We start from the raw sequence: 19,508 nt of genomic DNA, 5'->3' as shown, positions 1-19,508 counted from the left end.
CATAGCTCCTGGACAGCCCTTCACATACTGTGAATTGAAGTCCATTATACTGTACAGTAGGTACACACAGATACAGACAATTATTTGGGTGGACTCAGCATACGAATGTGCCCTTGTACACCACACACACACACACACACAAACGCTCATGCACACACATATACACACACAGATCGTTAAAACGTGTAAAGTCGCAATTCTATGAGTGAAAATGTAAAAATGATTATTTTCTGTCCATTTCTAATAATTAATCATTGAATAAATGGTGTTAAACTACTGTATCGTTCCTTATTTCATTACTGTGTGTGTAAGCTGTGAACTGTGCGTAAGCAGACCACTTATTGTGTTGCAGACCACTTATTGTGCTGTGAATTTGAACTTGAGCGTTTGAACTTGAACGTAAATGTGTACTTGAACTTGACCTTGCATTTACTCTGGGTTTCCTTTGTGACTGACATTTCCTGTCGATTGAGGTTGGTCCTATAGATGACATAGCATTTCAACATAATATCTGTATTGGCAGTGAAACCAAGCGCAGATGTAGTTTGTGGTTTTTTTGTGGGTTGTAACAGTCTGGAAAATCAGGTAATAGGATTCTTTCTATATGACAAATTATTTTCAAAGGCCCCAACTTCGATAGTTGGTTTTGATTAATATCACACACGTAATAGGTCTTACTGTGTTATATTTTCTTTGCAAACAGTTCTTTTGTCAAAATTGTATATAAATGGGATTACTGATTGATTATTGATTGCAAGGTGCTTTGAAAGTATAGTAACGGCTAGCCATTTCCTTCTGTTTTGACAGAAGAGTTTCGTCTTACATACTGTCCTGTAAAGTTCAATTTGATGCTGCAACATGTTGTCTACCGTCATTCAAATACATTGGCAATACAAAAGGTATACAGACACGTCCAATGCAGCATAAACGTATGCTGCTCGAATACAAAGTGGTGCTCTCTGTACGACGGTGCTAAATGTAATAACTAATTAACTTATACAGACAATGGCAGTAGACGTGATCCTCATTGGAAATACGACACTTGTCAATGCGTGTGTGTAACTGCATAATTACTGTCAGAGTTAACCAGTTAACTCAAGTTCAGTTTTTGTCATTTTAGTGCACTATTTTCTTTATCACGATTAATTTTAGTGCACTATTTTCTTTATCCCGATTAATTTTAGTGCACTATTTTCTTTATCACGATTAGTTGCATTGTCTGTAAGCGTTGAAAATACACTGAACACATACAAAATACATGATCTATACAGCTAACAACAACAATGTGATGTCAAAACAAGGTGACTTTAAGGTTAAAGAAAGTGTGTTTATCAATTGAACTGATTTTGCTTACATTACTTTGGACAAAATCAAGATGTCAATATTCTTGTAATGATTTCTGAAGAAATTCTGAATTTGCGATTAATTGCACCAAATCCTGCATTAACTCGTAAAAAAAAAAAAAAAAGTGGTTAACGACCTTAATAATGACACAATGCACACACATATATTTTTTATGAATGACTGTACTGAGTGCAATGACCATCACAGACTATTTGATCACGTAAAACGTACAGTATATTCTTATCCCCTTTTGTTAATATATTGTATGTATAATTCTTGTACATTTGGGGGAATTAAATAGGTCAATGCTGTTTCACAGAATTGTGAGATATAAATTAGGTGTGTGTGTGTGTGTGTGTGTGTGTGTGTGTGTGTGTGTGTGTGTGTGTGTGTGTGTGTGTGTGTGTGTGTGTGTGTGTGTGTGTGTGTGTGTGTGTGTGTGTGTGTGTGTGTGTGTGTGTGTGTGTATATTTGTGTCATTCATTTAATTAGATTTATTTAACCAGGATAGTCCACTCAGTAACACTTGCCACTGTTTTCCAGGGAGTTCTAGGTTCCATAGAGTCAGTGTGTGTGTGTGTGTGTGTGTGTGTGTGTGTGTGTGTGTGTGTGTGTGTGTGTGTGTGTGTGTGTGTGTGTGTGTGTGTGTGTGTGTGTGTGTGTGTGTGTGTGTGTGTGTGTGTGTGTTCGTGCATGTGTGTACGTGCGTGTGATATTACTTTATTCATGGTTATTATAAATATATTTGATAATTACAGTATGTTAGCAGTTTAGAGGCTTAGTTATACTATATTAGATAATCTCATGAGTTTGGACTGGACTGAAACTAATCAGGACAGAGTTTCTCTTCTGAGTAGATAGAACGAGTGTGATCAGCCCAATTCACATCGTACGGTCAATTCTAGACAAATATAATGTTCATACTTAATAGTCATCACAATTCATATTGTCTATCATCAAATGTGTATATTTCTCTGTTTAAAAAAGATTTCTAGCAGTAACTCAGGGTTTGGAAGGTAGCCTACTGCATATTGGCTCTCACATTTCAGCTAATAATCGTTCCTTGTTGCCTATAGTCTGTAATTGCCGCTCAGCCCAGTCAAAACTGTTCGCTGCTCTGGCACCCCAATGGTGGAACAAACTCCCTCACGACGCCAGGTCAGCGGAGTCAATCACCACCTTCCGGAGACACCTGAAACCCCACCTCTTTAAGGAATACCTAGGATAGGATAAAGTAATCCTTCTAACCCCCCCCCCCCTTAAAAGAGTTAGATGCACTATTGTAAAGTGGTTGTTCCACTGGATATCATAAGGTGAATGCACCAATTTGTAAGTCGCTCTGGATAAGAGCGTCTGCTAAATAACTTAAATGTAAATGTAAATGTAATTCATACTCAATTTAGTTGTCAGCATAAAACCATTCATTCTCAGTTCATTCAATAGATTTTAGTGGAGGAATGAGATTAGCATCTTGTTTGGCATTGCAAGCGTAGTGCAATGTGTACATTGATACTTAATGTAATGAATAGGCATACTGTACAATTGTGATCCGTATGTCATACGACGAAGGGAAACATAATTCATTTCAGCACATCACTTTTTGATTATTGAGAAATATGTATTATCGGAAAAGTAGGTTTGTCCTGAACCAATTGGATTGATGATCCATGGTTGATGAAAAAAAAGTGAAAATAGATTTAACCCTGTTCTTACAATAGGCCTACATTTTCTCCACAGTAACTAGGTTTCAGCATATGATGTGTATTTTTACCCAAATGGTCTTTTGAGGCTCTGTGTGGTTTGACTCATGTGGCACAATGTTCTATGTACTCTTACTCATACTGAAAACGAATCACCCACCAGCACAACGTAACCATGAACAACCAGTGCTTTGTTCCATTTGTTTTGTTAAATGGAGAAATTGTCATGTAGAATAATTTGATTTATATTCATTAGAGATGTAGTATTATTGTGATTTGCGTCCAATATTTTTCTGCTCTGATATTAAGCACAGATCTGAGGATGGTGGCAATCACAACCAAAATGTCCACCAGAAATTCAATTTCTCCAGATAGGAAGCTAGAAATGATTTAACTGGTTCAACCAGCTGTTATTCCTATGACATTTAGTGCACAGTGTTTTTTTTATCATGTTTTCCTGCATCTGGTTGATCAGCGGACCGGTAGGCCTAAATACAGTGCAGGCTTGTGTCATTTTCAATCTTGCCTTGAATTATTTCTATGGTATTATTTTATGTAATCCACTGTATCTATTAGATTAGCCCCAAAAAATGACATCACATTCTGAGTTATGTATATGAAACGATGTATTGACCATTACATTTTATTTATTTTAGTCATTTAGCAGACGCTCTTATCTTATTTATCTTAAGATAGCTAGGGGGGGCAACCACATATCACAGTCATAGAAAGCACATTCTCCCTCAAAGTACATTCTTCCTATCAGCAAAGTCAGAGCTAGTAAAAAAATTTAAAGTAAGACATGCTGAGCTGGATAGAGCCCTATTTAGGTTTTGGCTAGCTGTTGTAAGCATTTTAAAACGTTGGCAAAGTCCTTTGCGTCCATGTGACTAGTTGCTCAACTGAATATGAGATGCAGGTTTACAGTATTTTACTTTGCAGGTTTTGTGATGGTACTTAGGCCTAGGTTTTAAGACTGTATTTATCTTAAGAGGAGATAGTCCTATACTGTACACACAAGCCTATATGCCCATCCGCATAGGAATATGGTGAGCTTGTAGTTTCAGCTAGCCAGATTCTATATTGCTGACAGATTGCAGAAGTCAACACTGTTGTTCGTTCATGATCAGCTCCAACAAGCCCCAACTAGCTAAATGGATTCCAATTTTCAACTCTTACTATTATGACAGTTAGTTGGTAGGAGCAACAACCTTGGTACTTAGACCTGCATGTACTGACCTGTAAGTCACAAGGGAAGGACAGTATTTAGCTGTATGTACAGTGCCTTCAGAAGGTAATCACACCCACTGACTTTTTTCCACATTGTGTTGTGTTACAGCCTGAATTTAAAATATATTAAATTGAGATTTTTTTTGGCACTGGCTTAAACACAATGCCCCATAATGTTAAAGTCGAAATTTTACTAATTAATTACAAATGAAAACCTGGAATTTACTGAGTCAATAAGTATTCAACCCCTTTGTTATGGCAAGCCTAAATAAGTTCAGGAGTAAACATGATCTTAGCAAGTTACATAATTAGTTGCATGGACTGTGTGCAATAATAGGGTTTCAAATTATTTTTGAAAGACTACCTCATCTCTGTACTCCACACATACAATTATCTGTAAGGTAGTCGATGCAGTGAATTTCAAACACAGATTCAACCACAAAGACCAGGAATTGTTTTCCAATGCCTCACAAAGAAGGGCACCTATTGGTAGATGGGTAAAAAAACAAACAGACATTGAATATCCCTTTGAGCATGGTGAAGTTATTAATTACACTTTGGATGGTGTATCAATACACCCAGTCACTACAAAGATACAGGCGTACTTCCTAAATCAGTTGCCGGAGAGGAAGGAAACCGCTCAGGGATTTCACCATGAGGCCAATGGTGATTTTAAAACAGTTGTAGTTACTCCACAATACTAACCTAATTGACAGAGTGAAAAGAAGGAAGCCTGTACAGAATAAAAATATTCCAAAACATGTATCCTGTTTGAAACAAGGCACTAAAGTAATACTGCTAAAGATTAAGGAAATTAACTTTATGTCCTGAATACAAAGTGTTACGTTTGGGGCAAATCCAATACAACACATCACTGAGAACTACTCTCCATATTTTCAAGCATAGTGGTGGCTGCTTCATGTTATGCGTATGCTTGTAACCATTAAGGATAAAAAGATACAGAATGGAGCTAAGCACAGGCAAAATCCTAGAGGAAAACCTGGTTCAGTCTGCTTTCCACCAGACACTGGGAATTCACCTTTCAGCAGGAAAATAACCTTAAACACAAGGCCAAATCTACACTGGAGTTGCGTACCAAGAAGACGGTGAATGTTCCTGAGTGGCCAAGTTACAGTTTTGACTTAAATCTACTTGAAAATCTATGGCAAGAACTGAAAATGTTTTTTTAGCAATGATCAACATACAATTTGACAGAGCTTGAAGAATTTTGAAAATAATAATTGGTAAATATTGCACAATCCAGGTGTGGAAAACTCATAGAGACTTGCCTAGAAATACTCATAGTTGTAATCGCTGCCAAAGGTGCTTCTACAAAGTATTCTCAGGTGTGTTTTCATTATTGGGTATTGTGTGTAGATGGGTAAAAAAAACGGTAGGTGGGGGGCAGTACATCCTGTATAAACACAAACTCACTTCCTTGACAACCGCTCTGCACTGCTCAGCAAAGCGCAAGAAGTATGAATGCCCCGGCCTGACTTCTGCTGAGGCCGTATCACCGTAAATGCTGCATGGCCAATGCAGGAGTCTGATTGACCATGCGCCCAGATGCACAATGCACTTCTCTCTCCAGAATGCGCTCATTCCCAATTCGTGCACATTCATTGTTTCATAACTTAATTGTGTGAATTGTTTGCGTTTGATTGTTATTGTATATCAATTCCCCATTACATATATCATCAATAGTACATTTACTGTTAATTCCTATAATTTATTATCTACAATGTTTGTTATTTTGGTTACGGTCATTTATTTTTATGCATTCAATATTATTATTCCAGTCGTCCTGTTCTCATTGTCGGTGTGGACACATTGTTTGCAGAGTGCACAAGCTATGCTACACTTGTGAGAAACAAGTTTTGGATTATTTGATTTCATTTACGAGTTTTGACAATTGAGTCTTTTGTTTGGAGCGCTCCTGTCAATGTTGAGTAAGGACGCGCACGCATAGAAATATTCCTATAGGCTACCTGGGCTACGAGCAAATGTAGGGATATAAATGTGCCCATTTGGGGATCTAGTAGTACTTCTGATTGGCTTAACGCACCACCACTAATGACCTGTGAAGCTTCTCAAAGTAATGTTTTATTCTCCTCAAACAGCAAGCAAACAAAGTCTGTTTTCACATCCATTGACAATTAGAATAGTTCCTCAATGTAGTTGATAACCACTTCAGAGTGAAAGGGTAACATGTCATGCTCTGAAACGTCATAAAATAGGCTACTTATCAGTGCTTGACTTGAACTGAAATAGGTTCCGGTACTCATTTTGGGTGCTGGTACTGTTTATATTTAGGTGCAGGAGCTCCACAATACTTCTGAGCTAATATTCTATAAGGGGAACAGGAGCTCGAGCAGTAGATCATTTGAGGTGCCGGTACTCAGCTCCGGTGAGCTCCTGCCCAAGTCAACCACTGCTTGTTATCCCAAGCGCAATAGCCTACAGCTGTGAATATCCCGACGCGGGAAACTCTGAGGGCCCAGAATATTTTATACAATGTTGCAAATTCGCTAGCGCAAGCTTCAGGCCGGACCCATTTAGTTAATAGTTGACACAATGTTTCAAGTTCCTTGCAGACTGGCCATGTGTAGCCAATGTGATTCATAGGATATTTATTTTTATCAGGATATTTTCTACCTGCAGGCTGCAATGTTTTTATTTGTTGGCTTTATTTAGGCTATTTTTACATAGTTGGCAATAGCAATATAAGTTCCTTTTTAGGTTTGCATCATTTTCATTGAGATTTGGATAGAATTTTGATTAACCACATGACAAGGATTTTGAGATATGAAGACTTTATTATAAACAATGTTTTAAAATGAAAATTTGCATATGAAAACCATAACTGGCACACAGATCGGTAGAAATAGTAAGATAAATTGGAATTCCACATGAGAAAGGTTGCTGACTCCTACTGTAGCCTATTACTGGCAACTTCAGGAGAGAAATGGCAGAATCTGGGAAAGCCAGCAGGAATGGGAGGACAAAAGTTGGGTCAGGTTAAGTTTTTTTTTCTTTCTTCTGGTTAACTAGATCTCTGGCGCCCTCTTCAGGCATCAAACCGTAAGCTTAAAGCGTCAGACAAACTGGAAATAGTTGATTTTATTAAAACACATAGGGTGTGTATATATATATATATATTTTTTTTTTTCACCTTTATCTAACCAGATAGGCAAGTTGAGAACAAGTTCTCATTTACAATTGCGACCTGGCCAAGATAAAGCAAAGCAGTTCGACACATACAACAACACAGAGTTACACATGGAGTAAAACAAACATACAGTCAATAATACAGTAGAAAAATAAGTCTATATACAATGTGAGCAAATTAGGTGAGATAAGGGAGGTAAAGGCAAAAAAAGGCCACGGTGGCGAAGTAAATACAATATAGCAAGTAAAACACTGGAATGGTAGATTTGCAGTGGAAGAATGTGCAAAGTAGAAATAGAAATAATGGGGTGTAAAGGAGCAAAATAAATAAATAAATACAGTAGGGGAAGAGGTAGTTGTTTGGGCTAAATTATAAATGGGCTATGTACAGGTGCAGTAATCTGTGAGCTGCTCTGACAGATAGTGCTTAAAGCTAGTGAGGGAGATAAGTGTTTCCAGTTTAAGAGATTTTTGTAGTTCGTTCCAGTCATTGGCAGCAGAGAACTGGAAGGAGAGGCGGCCAACGGAGGAATTGGCTTTGGGGGTGACCAGAGAGATATACCTGCCGGAGCGCGTGCTACAGGTGGGTGCTGCTTTGGTGACCAGCGAGCTGAGATAAGGGGGGACTTTACCTAGCAGGGTCTTGTAGATGACCTGGAGCCAGTGGGTTTGGCGACGAGTAAGAAGCGAGGGCCAGCCAACGAGAGCGTACAGGTCGCAGTGGTGGGTAGTATATGGGGCTTTGGTGACAAAATGGATGGCACTGTGATAGACTGCATCCAATTTATTGAGTAGGGTATTGGAGGCTATTTTGTAAATGACATCGCCGAAGTCGAGGATCGGTAGGATGGTCAGTTTTACGACGGTATGTTTGGCAGCATGAGTGAAGGATGCTTTGTTGCGAAATAGGAAGCCAATTCTAGATTTAACTTTGTATTGGAGATGCTTAATGTGAGTCTGGAAGGAGAGTTTACAGTCTAACCAGACACCTAGGTATTTGTAATTGTCCACATATTCTAAGTCAGAACCGTCCAGAGTAGTGATGCTGGACGGGTGGGCAGATGTGGGCAGCGATCGGTTGAAGAGCATGCATTTAGTTTTACTTGTATTTAAGAGCAGTTGGAGGCCACGGAAGGAGAGTTGTAAAGCATTGAAGCTCGTCTGGAGGGTTGTTAACACAGTGTCCAAAGAAGGGCCAGAAGTATACAGAATGGTGTCGTCTGCGTAGAGGTGGATCAGAGACTCACCAGCAGCAAGAGCGACATCATTGATGTATACAGAGAAGAGAGTCGGCCCAAGAATTGAACCCTGTGGCACCCCCATAGAGACTGCCAGAGGTCCGGACAACAGGCCCTCCGATTTGACACACTGAACTCTATCAGAGAAGTAGTTGGTGAACCAGGCGAGGCAATCATTTGAGAAACCAAGGCTATATGGAGAAATACACGTTAAAAAACAGACGACTTTCGGTCGACCAAGATTTCTTTTCAGGGACAGACCTTGAGCTCATGAATGTATGTGTAGATATAAAAACAACTAATGTTCTTTGTTTGTTTGTTTGTTTACAGAACCCTTTATATTTTATTTGTCATACAATTCTTGTGTTCAATTATACTCTCCCATGTAAATTAATTAAATAAACTTGAATTTGGCATGTTTAAGGCTGGCCTCAGTTATAGATTGTGTTGTCCACAATCTATAATCTATAGCTTTCCAGGCTTACAGCACTGAGGCTGAAGAAGACTAGAGTGGGTAACAGTGGCCACTACAGGTCCTCTAGTCTCTGTGTAAACCAGGATTATATGCAATACACTGGGGCCAGAGAAGGCAGAAGCAGAAAAACTGTGTAGGTTTCCCCTCAGACCCCCTAGCCATGCCCTCCTCTCCTCTCCTCTCCTCTCCTCTCCTCTCCTCTCCTCTCCTCTCCTCTCCTCTCCTCTCCTCTCCTCTCCTCACACATGGAAGCCATTAGCTCATTATGCCGCTGACCACTGAGGATTGGGGGCCATTTTATTCTCTCTGCGTTTATCGGGATGTCATCAGGCACGTCACATGAGATTTATCCATGAAACCACACGAGGTCCGCCGAGACGCTGAGCATAGTAATAATGACATAATATTGGACTGGGGGAGAGTTTGGGGGATGATGTCGATTTTCCTCCTCTAACGCTAGAAGTCCCCCATGTAGGCCCTTTTGTCTCAACTTTGACCTGCACTCAATCAGTTTACCTCAACAGACCAAATGAGCGACTCAAATCACCAGCAAAATAAACTTGCATTCGGGCTGGTTCCAGGTACTAGTTAGTCATGTTTTAGATAGTTTGTAATGGGTAGTGTACCACGTCCAAAGGGCCCCTTAGCACAGTATGCATCGTTTGGATGGATACTTGTTTTATGTACCTGCCAGGCTGAGTGATATTCCAGATAGCATTTGGGCTGAGAGCCTCTACTAGTTTTTCTTCCAGCACTCATATATTCCCTACCTTTTTTGGCCTCAGTCGTCGCCATGGCGATTTTGTCCTAGAAAAATTGCAGACTGCAGAAGTGTAAAGTTAGAGGTAGGCTACTGGAGCAGAGTGTCAGAAGGTTTTTCCAGAAACCTCTCACTTGCTATTTTATCCACTCCAATCCCTCTCCTCGCCACCATTTTCTCAAACTAAAGACTGCCAGTAGGAGGAAATTGTTAAGCTTTTAGTTGTGTGTTAGATTTAGTACTTTTAGTCAGTGAATGTATCTGAAAATGTTATATCTTGATTACATGATTGTAACCATTTCTAGGTCTTGTAATTTGTTGGATGGTGATATTGTTACATTTACGTCATTAATTGTAACAACAACAAAAAATTCAAAGTGAAGGTTATTGTGGAAATGCATGTAGTCATAGAACAAGTGAATACCCTCTCACACTGTCAAGGCAAAGAAAATGAATATGGACCTACAGTATGCTCTTACTTGGAGTTTGGAGAATACAATTAATATAGTTTGTTGCTTGCTGTTAACAGTTGGGCATCTTTGTAAAGCCTTTATAGCTCAAATGGTTGTGTTTTACTATGCCATCCTACAGTGTGTCTTGGTTCACCCACACATCACAGATACTGTATGTCCCCTGCCCTCTGCAGTCTGCACCTTCTTCTTCAAGCCTTTTGACTTGTCAACACAGTACAGTTCCACTGCCTCTGCTCCGTGGTCACAGGAGTTGGGTTACTCACAGCAGGGCCATAAACATGCACTGGCATAGGGCCATCTTGCCCTACTGTAATTACAAACATTAGAAACAATATATAAAAGACCCTGGCTGCCTCTGCAAGGCTACATACTCCAACTGCAATTAATGTCCTTGTACAGAATTATCACCCTTCAGCAGCACGGCTAAGTGGAGGCTGGTAATTGGTGGTACTCTCCTCCAGTCCAATAGGAACAGCCCTTTACTTCTCTCCATGCTACCACCTCTCCTTCTCTCTGTACTTTGTTGAGAGTTGGCTAATGATGATAACTAACTACCCCCGTCCTCCGTCCTTTTCACCTCCACACTCGCCATCACATGGGAGATCTGTAGGCACACACACACACTCACACTCACACTCACACACACACACACACACACACACACACACACACACACACACACACACACACACACACACACACACACACACACACACACACACACACACACACACACACACACACACAGAAACACACACACACACACACAAGGGCCCCCCGTCCATTAAGACAAGTCAACAGTTTTTCCATAACATTCCATAAACTCCCTTTAATATAGGTCAACTTGCGCTACAGAGAGAGATATCAAATCCTCCTCATTCAAAGTTTAGCTGTTCCACAAGGTCTTAGACCAAGGGCTGAACAATTCAAACAAAATTCAAATTGCATGTTTTTGTATTCTTGACAAAGTTCTGCATTTTTGCCTGTCACGCACATCCGTGTACTTTTACGGGAAAAGATGTAGCACGATAATACAAAATGTACATACGTTTAAATTCTTCTTTCGCTATGCAAAAAAAAGAGGCCCGTGATTTTGTCAGGTAATTTACCTTCATGGTTAGAACTGTCTCCATTACGGCGGCAAGCCTGGAAACTTGTATACCGTGTGGGTCCGAGTCCCACTTGCAACAAAACAAAATGTAAAAAATTCCTACTGCTAGTCTTTGAGTCAAATAACGAATATGTGATGAAGTAGATGATAATAACAAAGTATGTAAAACATAGTACATTTAAATGTACACGTCTATGTAATATGTAATATTATTAGCAGTGTGTCCAGGTAAAGAAAGAAGCACTTCGTCATTATTGAATCCTCATTTAAACAATGTTGGCTGCCCTTCCCTTCTTAACACACTACCACAATAAGTGTAACTTCTACATTTCAAAGAAAAAATTGATATAATCTGTGATTCCAACCCTTGCAGCCACCTTACACTCTGAGCTATTTCACCAGTCCTTATAAGGCATTTGATGGCAAAATGTTGTTGTGTTGGTGTTGTGGTTGCTAGGATCTTTGTTGGTGCTCATGCCGATGAATGTTTTGGTGTGTGTGTTCAGTGTTCAGCGGAGGGAGCAGAGAGATTGTGGTGTGGTACATCCTGCACTAATGAGTTTCCTTGCCCAAGTCAGACCATGGGGAGAATATGGGGCGAGCTCATTAGTCAGCAGACTACAGAGACGGGAGGCCCTGGAACCAGACTGATCTCGATCTATCTCTCTCTTCTTCCTCACTCTCGCTGTTTCTCTCCCTCTTGCTCCCGCTCTTTCCCTCCCTCGCTCGCTCTCTCTCTCTCTCCCTCCCTCTCTCTCTCTCTCTCTCTCTCTCTCTCTCTCTCTCTCTCTCTAGGCTGCATGACTGACTCAGACCTTGGCCGATGGCACGGGACTTTTGGCCAATCAGAGAACCCCATGGTCAGACAGACGGACAGCCCTAGCAGTAAGTAACTTATTGTAAGCTATTTTATAATACAATTTGTAATATATCATATCGTATAGATTTGGATTTGTTTAGTATTTATGACTGCCTCATCTTAATTTGAAATAGCAATTAGCAAGTGCAGGTGGCTAAAACACACAAACACACACACCACACCACACCGTACCTAATCTTCAGAATCCATTGGGGCATAAAAAGTTCTGTGTCTAGCCAATCAGCGCTATCTCTCTCCTGTGCCTGAAACCGTTACAAAATGGTGTCCGCTCTCTGCCTTCAGCTCCCTCCAGCCCCCTGCAGCTCTCCCATCCATTTTGTGTGTCTCTGCCAAAGTAGTCAGGTAGCAGGATGAGAGGAGAGAAAGAGAGAGAGAGAGAGAGAGAGAGAGAGAGGAGTTGTCCAGAGAGAGAGTAAAAGTGAAGGGATGGGGTAGGCTAGATGGGGCATAGAGAAGAGGGCACTAGTCCAGAGGATATTGGGTGGAGAGAGGTATGTTAATGTACAATGACAGGTAGGAATACAGAATCTGCTCTTTTCTTATTTGGAGGTTTAATTGTTGCCGACTGACTGACTGACTGCATACAAAAACAGCCTTGAAGACAGCGCCGCTGGACCCTTCCCAGCTCCTCTTCTCAAAGAGCTGACCTTGGGCGGACGCCATAAACTGTTATTTTCCATTGGCCCAAAATGTGATGCTGGCAAGGCCTGCAGCTGCACAACCCCCCCCCCCCCTACCCCCCCCCCCCCCCCCCCCCAGCCCCCTCCGTGCCCCGCCCTGGCTCGACTCCCCCAGCAAGTCTGTGCCTGGCCTGACCCGTAACACAACCTGCCTGGCCTGCTTACGGTGCAGAAGAGCCGGGGCCACCCGAGCTCTATCCAATGCCCCTACCGTTTCCCCAGGCCTAACTCCAACCTCAGCCCCAGTTCCAGCCCCATGCCCCATCCTCAGCCAAGCCTCCAGCCCCAGCTCCAACCCTGACCCCAACCTCAGACCCACGCTAAGCCCCAAGCCTCCAATCCTTAGCCAGTTCTGCCCGCGGCTCTGGAATTCTGCACATGCCAGGCATTCGATTAGAAAGACATAATAGTGTATAGATCCCATGCTGCCTGGCCATACTACCACGGCTATATGGATAAGGGACAAGGCTTCAAAGACCCATGGTCTTTAGCTATGCTAAGCTAACTGTGCATCATTCCTTTATTAGCAACGTTAGCAAACTCAGATATTGCCCCCTTTTTAGCAATGTGGGAATCTATAGCCTACAGGCTACCAGTAGACCCACATAGACTCAACAGAAGCCTAAGTTAGGCTGTAGAACACTGTTCAGACAGTCAACACCTCCATAGCTCAGTTCTTTCGTCCTCTCTCTCTCTCTCTCTCTCTCTTTAATATCCTTCCTCTAATCTGCCCATGTGCTCCAGTATGGCACAGAACAGCCTACATATTGTATTTGTGGTAATGAATTATAGATGATATTGCATAACCGTTCCCGTTATAACCTTATCTGTGAATCATCTACCCAGAGACATGCAGCATGGATACATTTCCCCATGCTTGCAGTCTAGACCGGACCTTGTGGAAATGATACTGTGAAGTTGCCTGGCCTCTGGTGGGCCTGCGTTTGTTTATGGTTACACACAAAGCAGATGGCCGCGCAACATGGTCGCATATCTCACACTAACACTCGCTGACACTGCCACAAGCACACACACTCACCCACGCACACACTCACACTCTCGCACACTCACACGCCTGAGGAACAATCGAGGTGGACTCGTGAGCTATTTATTTGATCTCTGATCTCTCTTTCCATTCTCCCGTTATCAATGGGTTTTATGATTGTCCCATATGACTCATGAGGATACTTAACCTGAGTAGCTAGCTAGCATTGACAACAGTGGTTTACATGGCAGACCTGATCCTGCCAAGGGCTCAAATGGTAAAGTACAGCAGCTAACTGTAGCTAACTGTATGTAAGTTAACTGTATGTCGGCTATAGTTAACATTAGCTATTTGTAGCTAACAGTACAATAGATAACTGTACAGTAGTAGCTAGCTGTATCATAGCTAAATGTACAGTAGCTAACCATCCTAGCTGCTAACCTGTTCATCAAAGTTACTGTATATACTGTAGCCCCCTGTCCTCCCACTCTCTCAGCCAGTTCAGAGCCAGGGAGAGCGAGGAGAGGAGAGGTATGTGTCCCACCCTCTATTAATAGATCTACGACAGATGGAGCTCTGTGTAGGCAGGGCGCTCCGCGGCAGGCGCTAGTCTCGTCAGATGGCCAGGGGCTGGGGCACCGTCAGATCGAGGGGTGCAGGGGGGACAGCCAGAGTGGAGGGGTGGACGTGTCAGAACTGTTGACTTGTCTTAATGGACGGGGGGCCCTCTGGGTCACCAGGAAGATGCATGGCTCCATCAGTGCTTCTGTTAGCATGGTGGCTAGTGGGTATTAGTGGGACTATGGCCATTACTGAGACGAAGGACAAAGGGGCGATAAGACTTGAGGAGTGAATAGAACAGGAGCCATAAAGCAGGTGGGCAGAAGAGTATTTTGGGTCATATTGCTGATCACACAGTCCCTGTACAATAGTTAGCCTGGAGGCTACAGTTATGGCTGGCCTTTCTGGATTCTTTTTGAGAGAGGACAAAATGCCATGTTTCTCTGTGCTGTAGAATTGGGAAAATCACATTTCTATCACATTTGTGTTTGTGTGTGTGTGTGTGTGTGTGTGTGTGTGTGTGTGTGTGTGTGTGTGTGTGTGTGTGTGTGTGTGTGTGTGTGTGTGTGTGTGTGTGTGTGTGTGTGTGTGTGTGTGTGTACATGTTTTACTATAAAATTCAGAGAAGTGGGGACATTTTGCCTGTCCTCATATGTAAAAAAGCTATTTTAGGGGTTAGGTTTAGGGTTGGGATAAGGGTTAGTGTTGTGTGTGTGTGTGTGTGTGCGTGCGTGCGTGCGTGCGTGCGTGCGTGCGTGCCTGTCTGTCTGTCTGTCTGTCTGTCTGTCTGGCTGTCTGTCTGTCTGTCTGTCTGTGTGATGAGAAACAGCTGGTGGGTAAAGCTCCCTGCTCCGGGTGATCCCTGCTGCATGCCTTGTCACTGCCATGACTGAGGCCATTTTTCTTCTCTAAAGATGAGGTTGGTGCTAGGTCAGCTAATGTTGGTTAATTCTGCTTCCATACCATTCCATTCCATGTTAACGAGGATTTGCTATGTGCTAGATTATCACAAGATATTTTCTAATCGTACAGTCAACATGCACAGCTGAATATCACTCCATAGACAGACACACATGCACAGCATACACACCAGGACACCTCTCAAGGCCCATATCAGCACCAGAGGTTATAGGGAGGTCAGCTTGTCTGACTTTGACCAGAACCCCCCCCCAGCCCATGTGTAACTGGACCTGGTCTGCCAACCTGCTCCCTGCGCTATGCGTCTCCCTCTCTAAACCTGGTATGAATAGATGTCCATGCCTACTCCCTCCGTTAACCCAGGGGGCTAAGAAGCCATGTTTCCCCTTTTAAACGCTCTGACGTGTCTGTCTGGATACCTCCTGTCTGCACCTGGCTACCTCTCTGGGCTACACACAAACACACTGATAGAGACACACACACACATACAGATACTCAAACACACACACACACCGGTCTACAGAAGCTCTGACAGGGGGAATGCAGAGAGGGGTGTACGTTTGAGGAGAGGGTGTGTGCGTGTGTGTGTGTGTGTGTGCGTGTGTGTATGTGTGCAGGTGTGTAGGGAGGTACTGTGTACAGTATGGAGGGCAGGAAGGTCTGTGAGCCTCTGTCTGTAGACAGCCACTGCTTAGGTTAAGTATAACTATGAGAAATCTAAGATGTGTCAAATAAATGATATGCAGCTCAGGCCTCCAGCTATGCATTTGGTTTGCTAACTTACTAAGTGGTTAGATGTCAAGATCAAGCTTCTTGGTTACAGCAGAGACATTCAATCCCCTCCTGGATCAAGATCCCTGTTTCCTTCATAGTTTTGTGCAGGTTTTTTTAAATGAAATAGCGCCCCCTGTTTGCACATTAGGTAATACCTTATATGGTACAGAAACAGTATGATGGTATGAAAATCTGAACCCTAGTGCGGACGTGCGTGTGTGTGGGTATGTGTGTGTTTGCGTCTCACTGGATGTTGTCAGCTGGTCCATGTTCAAAGGAATTCCTTTACCAGCATAGTGTCAACTATGGATCATAACTCTACAGCCATCTGCCATATTAGAAGATAATATCCAATCAGCAAGCTAAGGTCAAGTGTTTTCACCTTGTGAACCCAGACCGCTCCTTTCCAGTAAACATGTATTAAAGTGTGTGTGTCCATGTGTCTGTGTGTCCATGTGCGTCCATGTGTGTGTTTGTACCTAGAAGCCAAGCCTCCAGTGATCCACTTACCAGAACAGTAAGCAAAGCTATGTTTAATAATGCAGGCAACAGAATCCTCCTTACTACTGAGCCGACACAATGGGCCTCTCAAGACTCTCTGTACTCTCCTCTCCTGCTCCTAGGGGATAAAGCAGCAGAGGAGCACTATCCAATGTGATTGAATGACTTGACAGCAGGCACTGTGAAGTGAATGAGAGAATGTATGTGCGTACTTGGATGCATACTTCTGCATCAACACACCAATTGCATTTTCTTTTCATTTCACCAGGCAGTTGATTGAGGGAAAAACTAATTTACAACAATTACCTTGTTCTTACATTTGGTTGCAAGAAGCCAAATATCAAGTTTAAGTTTTCCCCTTTCTACAAGTAATAGATTTTTCCTCTTGGGTCCTTTCAGATGCTGCTACCTGACAAGCTGCTTAGAGCCTAAAGGAGAGAGGAGGAGGAGAAGGTGATAGGCCAGTGTTTTCCCCTCTCTCTCTCTCTCTCTCTCTCCCTCTCTCTCTCTCTCTCTCTCTCTCTCTCTCTCTCTCTCTCTCTCTCTCTCTCTCTCTCTCTCTCTCTCTCTCTCTGCGTGTTAAGGAGCAGGTGTGAAACATTAACAGCAGCAGCTGCACTTTTCTGCTGCTGCGCTGCTCTGCACACATGTGGTTCAGGATATTCACCACACTGTCTATCTGTCTGTCTACCAGTGTTAACACACTCCTCTCTGGGATATGCCTAGTGTACACCAGTTACCAGGAAGACATTTAGGACAGGTTTTCCAGAAGCACATTAAGTCTAGTCCTGTACTCAATAGCTCTTTCAATGGAGGTTCTCTATAAGTATGTTTTTTAGTCCTGGATTACACTTATTCTTTGTCTGGAAAGCTGTCCAATTGAGTAACAGAGTTACACGTCAGACAATCCCAGTATCTCTGTGTCAGACTGCTTGGAGGTGAATGATTCTGTGATTGTGTGTTCATGCTTCAATCCTAACCATTGTTCTGTGTCTTCTGAGGTGTGTTGCAGCTGTCTTCTTCTGGTACAGGACCACACACGCCCCCTTGGTGACCGACTGTCTTTGCCCCAAACTACTTTCAGTAACCATCTCTGTCGGTCTCTCCATTTGTACTTACATCTGTCCTGTCAAAACAAAACTAGAAATGACATCTGATCTCCTTTAAAAAAAAAAAAGAAAAAAAGTTGTCTTCCTGACCTGGTTGACTGGGACCAAGGTACTGGTGTACCAGTGTAGACCGCCGGGTCTATGATGGTCCTTTGGGGTGAGGTAGTAGGTTGTATAGTTTTAGGGTCATACCCTTCCTGTCAGATAACTATACAACTTACTGTCTTTCCTGAAGTGGCTGTAATATCATCCATCATCTCTGCAGCGCACTTGCCACCTAGACCTCGATGGGAATATGTACTATGAACCAATTAAAGTTGATAACATGTTTGTAATGTCATTTATATGGTATCTATGCATCATTTGGTTCTGTTTTGGTATGGCTCTTTGTTCATTTCAATACTTTTGTTTGTATGACGTAGTTATTATTTTGCCATGAAAGTGATCTTGCCTCTCTGATGTTCGCACGGGGTGAGGTAGTAGGTTGTGTGGTTTCAGGGTAGTGATTTTGCCCCATCAGGAGATAACTATACAACTTACTGCCTTCCCTGAAGGGCAGCAATACTACACCAGACAACTGCAGAGGGCGCTGTTGGGCACCACATGATAATCTAGCATTGGAATGAGGTCATCTAGCTTTTGATCAGCTACAGAGGTGACTGCAGCGTTTCAGGTAAAGTCTACTGACAATCTAGTATTACGATGTAGCTACCATGTTATTTGATCACTTTGAAACTGTATTTATTCAAATAAGTAATAAAAATTATTATTTTATAAATGTCAACTGTCTGTACTTCGTCTTTCATTTAGCTGTGTTTGGATTTAAGAATCATATGAAACTCTTCAGCAGATGATAGACAGTACTCTAGCTCCCTAGTCCTAGCCAACACCGCAGAGAGATAGAGAGGAGATAGAGTGTGTTTGCCAGTCAGTATCGGGCCAATATGGGTTTCAGACGTGCCTTACTGTCTAGGACTGCAGTCTGTCTGCTGTATCTCATAGCAAGGACAGATAGATTTATTGCCCTGGCTGGTCCAGGCCTGGTTCAGGTTCACACTGGGACCTTCACCTTATTGCCTGGCCGGACCATGAGCAGCTCACAGGCAGATAGCTGTAGCTCTTTCCTTGGTCTCATGGGTGGAATGTTATTCATCTATTTCATTATTAATAAAGATTATACATTTTTTAAACATCTAAAATCTGGTGTTTCTATGTCAAACAGTTTTGTTCCATTTCAGTCTTGTGTGATATATATATATAGGGATGCGAAATTAAAATGAAATAAACATCAAGTCTATGTCTGACATGGTATAGGTGTCTTCTTTTATTAAGCTCATAACAATGTGTGTCTGGTGTTTCAAAGTAGATTTGTTTAAGACTACTAAGAGTCACTGTGACCCTGATTTAGCCCAGTGCAGTAAAACGTTTTGAACTGGGTGACCGCTTCAGCAAAGCTCATCACAGCTCCTTGATACACTATCTGAAAAAAAGCATAAGAGTTAAGTATAATTTACCTCAACAAACAGGACAATGCAACGGCACTCAATACAGATTTAAAACATCTGTCACGCCAAGAATTTCTGGCTCTAGTTACATGTACA

At 42.2% G+C, this 19,508-nt stretch overlaps 1 long non-coding RNA gene across 5 annotated transcripts in view; it reads left to right on the top strand.

The window, feature by feature from the left end:
• Positions 1-18,691, top strand: part of LOC139530180 (uncharacterized) — a 66,304-nt gene extending 47,613 nt beyond the window's left edge. For 3 of the 5 annotated variants that reach the window (XR_011665972.1, XR_011665971.1, XR_011665969.1), the window contains one exon: positions 12,295-13,119. This is a non-coding gene — a long non-coding RNA (uncharacterized lncRNA). Of the gene's footprint in view, positions 1-12,294; positions 13,120-17,197 lie in introns of those variants that run through there. The other 2 variants (XR_011665970.1, XR_011665968.1) reach the window with 1 other exon arrangement.
• The last annotated feature ends 817 nt before the right edge of the window (positions 18,692-19,508 follow it).

The sequence above is a fragment of the Salvelinus alpinus genome, chromosome 9 (genome assembly GCF_045679555.1).
Source record: "Salvelinus alpinus chromosome 9, SLU_Salpinus.1, whole genome shotgun sequence".
Classification (NCBI taxonomy): domain Eukaryota; kingdom Metazoa; phylum Chordata; class Actinopteri; order Salmoniformes; family Salmonidae; genus Salvelinus; species Salvelinus alpinus.
The sequence above is the reverse complement of the archived record's forward strand: the minus strand, read 5'-3'. Positions and strand labels throughout refer to the sequence as shown.